The following is an 8,831-nucleotide window of genomic DNA, read 5'->3' as shown; positions in this document are numbered from 1 at the left end:
GGTTGCAGCGACAGCAGAGTGGCGCAGCGGAAGCGTGCTGGGCCCATAACCCAGAGGTCGATGGATCGAAACCATCCTCTGCTAACTATTTATGTTTCTTAAAAATTACGCGCGATGACTTACCAATATAAATGTATGAAACATATGTTAGTGAAACAATGATAGAACTACAACCATGTAACACATGCCATACTTACAGTGAATGTTACTGTTATACGGTTATTGTGTTTATATTTTACCGCAACATACTTACTTTTTAATTTATATATAGAATGCACTGTTAAATTAAAATAATTACTTATGCTATGTTATTTACTACTGAAAGAAAGCTTACATTTCATTATACTAGCTTCTACACGGTTTCATTTTTGGAAAATAACACCTAGATTAAGCAAGAAATATATTGGCCTAAGTAAGGGAAGAGCCGTGCTGGGAAGGTTACATCAATTACTTTATTAAAGTAATGTAACTGATTACATTTGATTACTTTTCTACATTTCTAAACTGTTAATCATGTTCAAACATTTAAACAGTAGTACTCAACACTGATTACTGTCAGACTTTCGAAATCCTTCATTTCTTGAATTAAGATTATAATAATTTAATTTTAAAGAACAGCCGCTACAAAATCAGACTTTAGCACATCTTTTTACTTTGAGATCGTTCTGAGGTTGAATACAGATTTAAAATCATAACAAGAAATAGTAAATATTAATACAAGAAGTATTCAGATGTAACCCCCTTTGTAATCATTACAATTTTCATAAGTAACTGTAATTTAATTTTTTTTTAAATCTCAGTAACTGTAACAGTTACATTTATTTTGTAATTAAATTACGTAACACAATTACATGTAACTAGTTACTCCCCAACACTAGTAAAGCGAGGATTATTTTCACACACACACACACACGCACACACACACAACCTCACACACTCTCACACTCACACACACACACACACACACACACACGCACAGACACACAACCTCACACACTCTCACACTCACACACACACACACACACACACACACGCACAGACACACAACCTCACACACTCTCACACTCACACACACACACACACACACACACACGCACAGACACACAACCTCACACACTCTCACACTCACACACACACACACACACACACACACGCACAGACACACAACCTCACACACTCTCACACTCACACACACACACACACACACACACACGCACAGACACACAACCTCACACACTCTCACACTCACACACACACACACACACACACACACGCACAGACACACAACCTCACACACTCTCACACTCACACACACACACACACACACACACACGCACAGACACACAACCTCACACACTCTCACACTCACACACACACACACACACACACACACGCACAGACACACAACCTCACACACTCTCACACTCACACACACACACACACACACACACACATGCACAGACACACAACCTCACACACTCTCACACTCACACACAGACACACACACGCACACACACTCTCACACTCACTCACTCACATCACACACACACACACACATCACACACACACTCCACACACACATCACACACACACACGTCACACACACACACACACACACACACACTCACACACGCATCACTCACACACGCATCACCTGGTACATGACGTACCAGAAATGCTCCTTTTTCCTTTGAATTGAACTGATCTTTTGTTAAATATTGACAGTAAGGTATTACTAACTATTTTCCAATAAATATCGAGGTTAAAGCAGGACTCATGTAGCTCACCGTCACACCCAGAGTCAAACAGATCTTTTGTTCTGCTCTGTTTGAACTACCAATAATAAATCCCCTTTATCATCAGACAGTGTTTGAAATTAATAAGGTTTCATATTTCCAGCTGGTGATGTGGATGTTGAGAATGGTGTGTGTTTGGCCATTTTACTTTTAGGGCTGCTTTATCTGAAGCGTCATTCTTACAGTAAATAGATCCCTGACAGCACACGTACATCACGGAGACGTCTATCTGACGTCACATTTACATCTGCAAGACGTGTTTTTTAGAGTGTTCGCTCATCTGCAATACATCTAAAGGACGTCTCCTATCAGATGTCAAATAGATGTTTAGAAGATGTCTTTATGAATTAGAATGCATGTGAAACTGACCTCTTAAAGACATCTGTCAGATGTTTGTACACAGCAGATGCTTTCCAGATGAAGGATCTTTAACAGACCTCTTGCAGACGTACCTGTTCTATCTGGGATATTATTATTAGATAGATAGATAGATAGATAGATAGATAGATAGATAGATGCAAATGCAATGCAAAACCCTTGCGATGCAAAACCCTAAACACAAGAAAGCCGAAGTTAAGCACAACTGCAACACGGTCATCATCGTTTACACACGATAATTCAAAACTGTTCACACTTGTTTCTAAATATGTGAATGTACAAAATATAAGCCGGTTCAAAGTGCACAGATGGCACGGGTGCATCCGTCACTCTGAGAGGCAGAAGAAGAGGAGGACGAGGAAGAGCAAGACCAAGAACAGTCATTTCAGATGAAATCAGAGCTACTGTGATTGAGCATGTTACAGTATTGTGTGTGGAACGACAGGCAGGACAAAGAGTTCAACCTAATCTGAGCAGATTCTCTGTGGCCACCAGAATCAGTTGGAAAGTGCAAAAGAAGAGTGGAAGAGAATCTTGTGTAGAATTGCAAGACTATCACGTTAGGGCTGTGGTGACATACATTAAACGTGCTGTCTTATCAAGGCTGGATCCGTCACACCAGAGGCCTTTTTCCCAGTTGCCTGCCTGCGACGTAGATGAAGTCCTCTGATTCATATGTATGTATGCATGTGTATATATACTGTATATATATATACACACACACACACACACACTGTATATATATATTCACCAAACTCAGGTCTTTCTTTGTGTGTGTGTGTGTGTGTGTGTGTGTGTGTGTGCGCCTTACAGTATTTAGCCTACTATATACAATAAACATTTTTTTTGTAACTACATGCACTGGACACTGTGTTCTCCATTTTTTGATGTAGTGTCTAATGAATGATCTGTAGCGTGTGTATTATTGATGAATGTGTGTGTGATTTGAAAGCTTTGTTTGATTTTGAGCACAGCTGAAATGGTTTTGAAGCGATTGCTTGATTTTGCCAGAAGAGTCAGGGGCTCTGTGAATTTAGTTTGAGTATTTGGATTTGTGTTTAAGGTTTTGAGAAAATTAGTGATGCTTTCAAGAAATGTGTTTTAGCGATTGTGAAAAACTAGTTTGGATGGCACGTTCACCTGCGCTCAGGTGGAGGCGCTGTCGGGTCGCGCGAGGGGTCGGTGAGGCGGAGCGCGAGACAAACTCACACAAGCGGCCGTTCATTTAGTCATTAAACCGAGAAACTCACTGACAGTCGCCGTCACCTGCCGAGCCGTGTGTGTTTGCGCTTCTGCCATGCGGTAAAAGCGGGGAGAAACACAGAAACAGGTGAGTGTGTGTTCACACACCACACACACACACACACTTGTATGTTGTAGGTCGCGCACAGGCGGTGTTTGTAAATGTACTCTCTTTAAACACCAACAGCAGCTCGCTCGCTCGCGCCTATGGCTGTGTTGTAGTGTTTATTATTTTGTGTGTTGATCACGGTCACGTTCCGTTCGCTGGTTTAATGGCAGAGCCTGTCACGCGCAGGTACCAGCACTACGCGTTGATATTTGTGCGCTATTATCACTGCTGTGATCAGACTTCACTAATATATCACTGAGATCAGATGTTATTGTTACATCAGTTATGTTCATGTCACTGCTGAGATCAGATTTCATTAATGCATCACTTCAGATATGTTTATCACTGCTGAGATCAGATTTAATGCATAATTTCAGTTGTTTATATCACTGCTGAGATCAGATTTAATGCATAATTTCAGTTGTTTATATCACTGCTGAGATCAGATTTAATGCATAATTTCAGTTGTTTATATCACTGCTGAGATCAGATTTCATTAATGCATCACATGCATCGGCCTTGGCGATATATCGGTCGACCACTATTAATGATTACAGATTACATGATGAAAACTGTAGTCTAGGTTACTCATTTTAGGTAATGTATTCTGACTACTTTTTTAGATTACTTCTAGATTACTTTTTTTTTATCTAACTTGTTTTAAACTTGCCATTTAAACGTACCTGTTGTTAAATTATTGAAATATGAACTTCCTCAGAGATATTTCAACTAAATATGTAATTTCAAGGGGTTTGCCTGACAAAAAAAGTTTGGGAATCCCTGCATTACATGACTTATTTGTTTCATACATAGTATAATTGCTTATAAAGGAAAATTTAAATAAGAATTCGGGGGAATCAATGTATTATGAATAATTAATTGCCATTGTGTGAATGCTATGTGTAATCACGTAATCCATAAAAAGTAACTGCAATCTGATTATGAGCATTATAAAATGTAATATACTCTAATTAAAAGTACTGCTGAGATCACTGCTGTCGATGATTTTAGCACGTCCTGAACCTTGAATGTAATTCTGAGAAGCTCTAATCTGAGGTGGGTCTCTGTTGGGTCGTAAATGGTTAACGGCCCTTAATAGGGACGCACTGTAAGACAGAGTTGCTCTCCAGTGGGTTTCAGTAATTGGTGTTATGAGCAGTGCAGGTCCCAGTGCTACGGGTTAAATATGGAGCCCTGTTCTAACTAAAAGTACTGCTGAGATCACTGCTGTCGATGATTTTAGCACGTCCTGAACCTTGAATGTAATTCTGAGAAGCTCTAATCTGAGGTGGGTCTCTGTTGGGTCGTAAATGGTTAACGGCCCTTAATAGGGACGCACTGTAAGACAGAGTTGCTCTCCAGTGGGTTTCAGTAATTGGTGTTATGAGCAGTGCAGGTCCCAGTGCTACGGGTTAAATATGGATCCCTGTTACATAACCGCTAATGTTTCCATTAATTTCATTGAGCCGTGGAGTTATCTTCAGCTGCTGAGACATCTTGCGGTCCTGTAGTATTTTAAGGGTTCACACCAGGTTTTGTTGGATCACGAGCTTTGAGCTGCTGGTCACTTTTGGTAAGATGAGTTTTTACAGAGCAGCTTTAACCTAAACGTGAGGGTTCTCTGCTGTAGATAAGATGCTCTTCATTCTGGGAAAGGTACTTTTAAAAGTAATGCATTCACCCCAGTGAAAACTATTGTACCTTTTTTTCTGAGAGTGTACAATATTGCGTTACTCCCTAAAAAAAGTAACTTATTGCTTTACTTTTTATGGAACGTAATGTGTTCCGTTACTTTTGCGTTACTATTTAAATCTGGGATGGGCTTGCATGTCTGTTTTTAATATAAAAAATACTATTTTTGGCAAATGTAAAAGCCGTTTCACACTGAAAGTGAAATGAATAGGCTGAAGAAAATGTAAATTCACGTCTGTACAGTAGAGGGCGCAGCTCAAACCTCTCAGCTGTGCTGGCATTCTGGATTGCATGAAGAATAGGACGCAGGAGAAGAAAGTTCAACACTCTTCAGCAATGAAAAAAATTAAACACAAATGTGACCCTGGAGCACAAAACCAGTCATAATTGAATAAATAAGCTTTCCATTGCTGTATGTATGGTTTGTTAGGATAGGACAATATTTGGCCGAGATACAACTATTTGAAAATCTGGAATCTGAGGGTGCAAAAAAATCTAAATATTGAGAAAATCATCTTTAAAGTTGTTCAAATGAAGTTCTTAGCAATGCATATTACTAATCAAAAATTAAGTTTTGATATATTTACGGTAGGAAATTTACAAAATATCTTCATGGAACATACTTAATATCCTAATGATTTTTGGCATAAAAAAAATCTATAATTTTGACCCATACAATGTATTTTTGGCTATTGCTACAAATATACCCCAGCGACTTAAGACTGCTTTTGTGCTCCAGGGTCACAGATGTTATGTTTATCTAAAGTCATTTTTCCTTGTTAGTATGGTTAAATTGGATAACTGAAGGTCAGCAGCAAAGACATTGGTTAGTAAAATGGGATTAAATAAGGATATTTGTGTTGCTTAACATAATTAATTACTGCAGGTTTGCGTAATATTCTGAGTTTGCATTTCGCTGACATTTAGTCTAGAAACAGTGTTGGGCAGTAACTAGTTACTATTAACTAGTTACTGTTAGGGTTGCAAAGGGGTGGAAAATTCCCGGTAAATTTCCAAAAACTTTCCAAAAAGCCCTGGAATATAAAAAAAAATTAAAAAATCCTGGAAAGTTTCCAAAATTTCTGGAATATTTCCAAAATTTACTGGAAATTTTCCACCTTTTTGCAACCCTAGTTACTGTAATAATATTACTTTTTGCAGTAACTAGTAGTGTAACTAATCACTAATAAAATTTCAGTGATAATATTACAGTTACCATCCATAAAACAGCTAGTTACTTTTGATGCCTCAACCCCTACTGATTTGAAATCCAACAATCCAATAATTCCTAAATTCATTTCCATAATTTTCATGACTCGCAGAGGCACATGAAGTCACCAGTGCATCAGGAAAGCCTAAGCTTACATTCAGGGGATGGAAATATTGCCATTACACTGATTTTGTCAGGAGAAAAGCTGATCTGAACACAGATGTGTAAGTTGTGGCATTACTTTACTCTGGCATTACAACCACATCCCTCTGATCCCGATATAAATTAAAAATCTTATGAACTTATGTGATTTCTTTTGGGTCAAATGATGAGACAGAAATATATTGTTAGTAACATTTTAGAAGTATTTTATGGGGGAGATACACAATTACAACTTCTGTGGGGCGTGAAGGAAAAATAATGTAACTAGTAGTGTAACTAATTATTGTTGCCAGAAGTAATAATATTACTTTTGAAAGGAGTAACTAGTAACGAGTAATAAATTAGATTTTTGGGGTAACTAGCCCAACACTGGTCTAGAACTACATGACGACAGGAGAGCTGTCAGTGAATCAGTGGGAAAACAAAGTAACTTAAATGTAATGTGTTCTAGTTAATTGAAAAAAGTAATCTGATTACGTAACTCGCGTTACATGGAATGTGTTACCCCCAACACTGAATATATATATATTATTCCCATTCAAACCAGCGCAGATTCGGCTACATAAGGAGCTTAAAATATCATCTTGTTGTGATGTTGGGTGCCAGAATCGACGTAATACAGCCTCAAATTAGAAATTTGATCGCATATCTACTGCCACTGCCAGACAAAAAAACCGACGACAGCTGTGGTTAAACCTTGTCTGGGGGTTTGGCTAAAGGAGAGTGGGACGGTGGGCGGTGCTCGGGGGGGGCGACCGAAGGCGGTGACTGTAGTTCTAACGTCGACTTTTTACGGAAGTCAAAACGGTTCGTGAAAAATCACAGCTACTTTAAGCAGGCTGTGTGAATTTTACTGTGGACTGACTGTTTTGAAACTTATATGGTAGTTAAATAGCCCCTAGACCTCAGTTATCATGAAAAAAGCCAGGAAATTTCAGTTTTGTCAATATGGGACCTTTAAAAACACCAGCTGCGTCTGGGAGCACGTGAAACCTCTGTTGGCCCGAGGCCTGTGATTCTGCGGGAGTATATCTGGATGTTCTCCGCTTTTGTTTGTGTTTGTTTGTTTTTCTTCTGCCGTAATGACGTCAGCTGTGTTCAGTAACTGTATCGTTTCTTTGGCAGTGATTGTGCTGTTTTGAGAATCTCAGCAGACTGAAACGGAGCCCGTGGGTTTGGTGTCACTCAGATTTTTTCAGGACTCAGTGTTTGGCACATTCACGTGTGCCGCTGAGAACTAATGGCAGTGGAGCTTGTTTGGTGGAGGCTGGAGTCTCTGGAGGATTTCTGCGGTTTTCTGGTGGAAAATTGTGCCGGTCTCTGGAGCCTTTGTTAGGAGAATTTAGATTGGCAATGTCTTACTCAATTCCTTTACACTTTTTAAAATAAAGGCTTCAAAAGAGGGTTTTGCCAACCGTTTTGGTTCCAAAGAACCTAACAGTGATTCATTCCAGAACCATTTTTCTTAGTCTAAATAACATTTTAATGATCTAAAAACCTTTTTTTTCTGTTCTATTTGTTCTTTTGATTAATGGAACGATTCCATGAATGTTAAAGGTTTACTGTCATTAACTCATAGTTTCCATGTGCTCACATGTTTGCCGAAGTTCCAGGAGGTTGTGTTTTATCCTGACACTATCCTGACTGTTTGTATAAGAGCGAAACTCTTCTGATATCTGTGTGACTGTAATGTTGTCTGGTTGTTGTCTGTTTCTGATCACACAATTGAGCCTCCATTGAGTGCGTTTCCTCGTGCCTTATCTACAAAGTCATAACGTCCTTTATTGTCCTCTATTCATAGCACAGTTTCTCCTGTGACGACCTCCGAGCACAATGACCTCTCTTCCTGCATGCGAGCAACAATCGGAGCAAAAGTGTCTGGGATACACATGCTGAATCATATCAGCGCATGAGAATGAAACGCAAGCTATGTTTGACAATCAGGTTTCCTAATGAGATAACGAGATTCATGGCATTAGCGCTCATTAACTGATCGCACTGCTCTCTATCAGAAGGACAGCAAAACAAACGAGATGTTTAGAGTTCATCGTGTGAGCGCGTCTCAGCCGTGTGTTCAGGGTGAAATGACCTTCTAATGTTGGTCAGGAGTGAGTGCTGTAACTCTGTGTTCTTCTCCATCTTTACTATCACGCTCACACACTCTCTCTCTCTCTCTCTCTCACACACACACACACACACAAACACACTCTCACACACACACACACACACACACACTCACACA

At 39.4% G+C, this 8,831-nt stretch overlaps 1 protein-coding gene and 1 non-coding gene across 2 annotated transcripts in view; both read left to right on the top strand.

Annotated features, from left to right (window-relative positions):
- Window positions 1–12: 12 nt before the first annotated feature.
- Window positions 13–84, top strand: trnam-cau (transfer RNA methionine (anticodon CAU)). The gene has a single exon. It is a non-coding gene; the product is annotated as a tRNA-Met (tRNA).
- Window positions 85–3,272: 3,188 nt separating this feature from the next.
- The window catches only part of eps8a (EGFR pathway substrate 8a, signaling adaptor), a 43,055-nt gene continuing 37,496 nt past the window's right edge, over window positions 3,273–8,831 (top strand). Inside the window, exon 1 of the mRNA XM_016452176.1 lies at window positions 3,273–3,504. The gene's annotated coding sequence lies outside the window, so the exon portion shown is untranslated. The remainder of the gene's footprint in view (window positions 3,505–8,831) is intronic.

This window comes from Sinocyclocheilus anshuiensis, unplaced genomic scaffold (assembly GCF_001515605.1).
Source record: "Sinocyclocheilus anshuiensis isolate Anshui unplaced genomic scaffold, SAMN03320099.WGS_v1.1 scaffold1543, whole genome shotgun sequence".
Taxonomy (NCBI): domain Eukaryota; kingdom Metazoa; phylum Chordata; class Actinopteri; order Cypriniformes; family Cyprinidae; genus Sinocyclocheilus; species Sinocyclocheilus anshuiensis.
The sequence above is the reverse complement of the archived record's forward strand: the minus strand, read 5'-3'. Positions and strand labels throughout refer to the sequence as shown.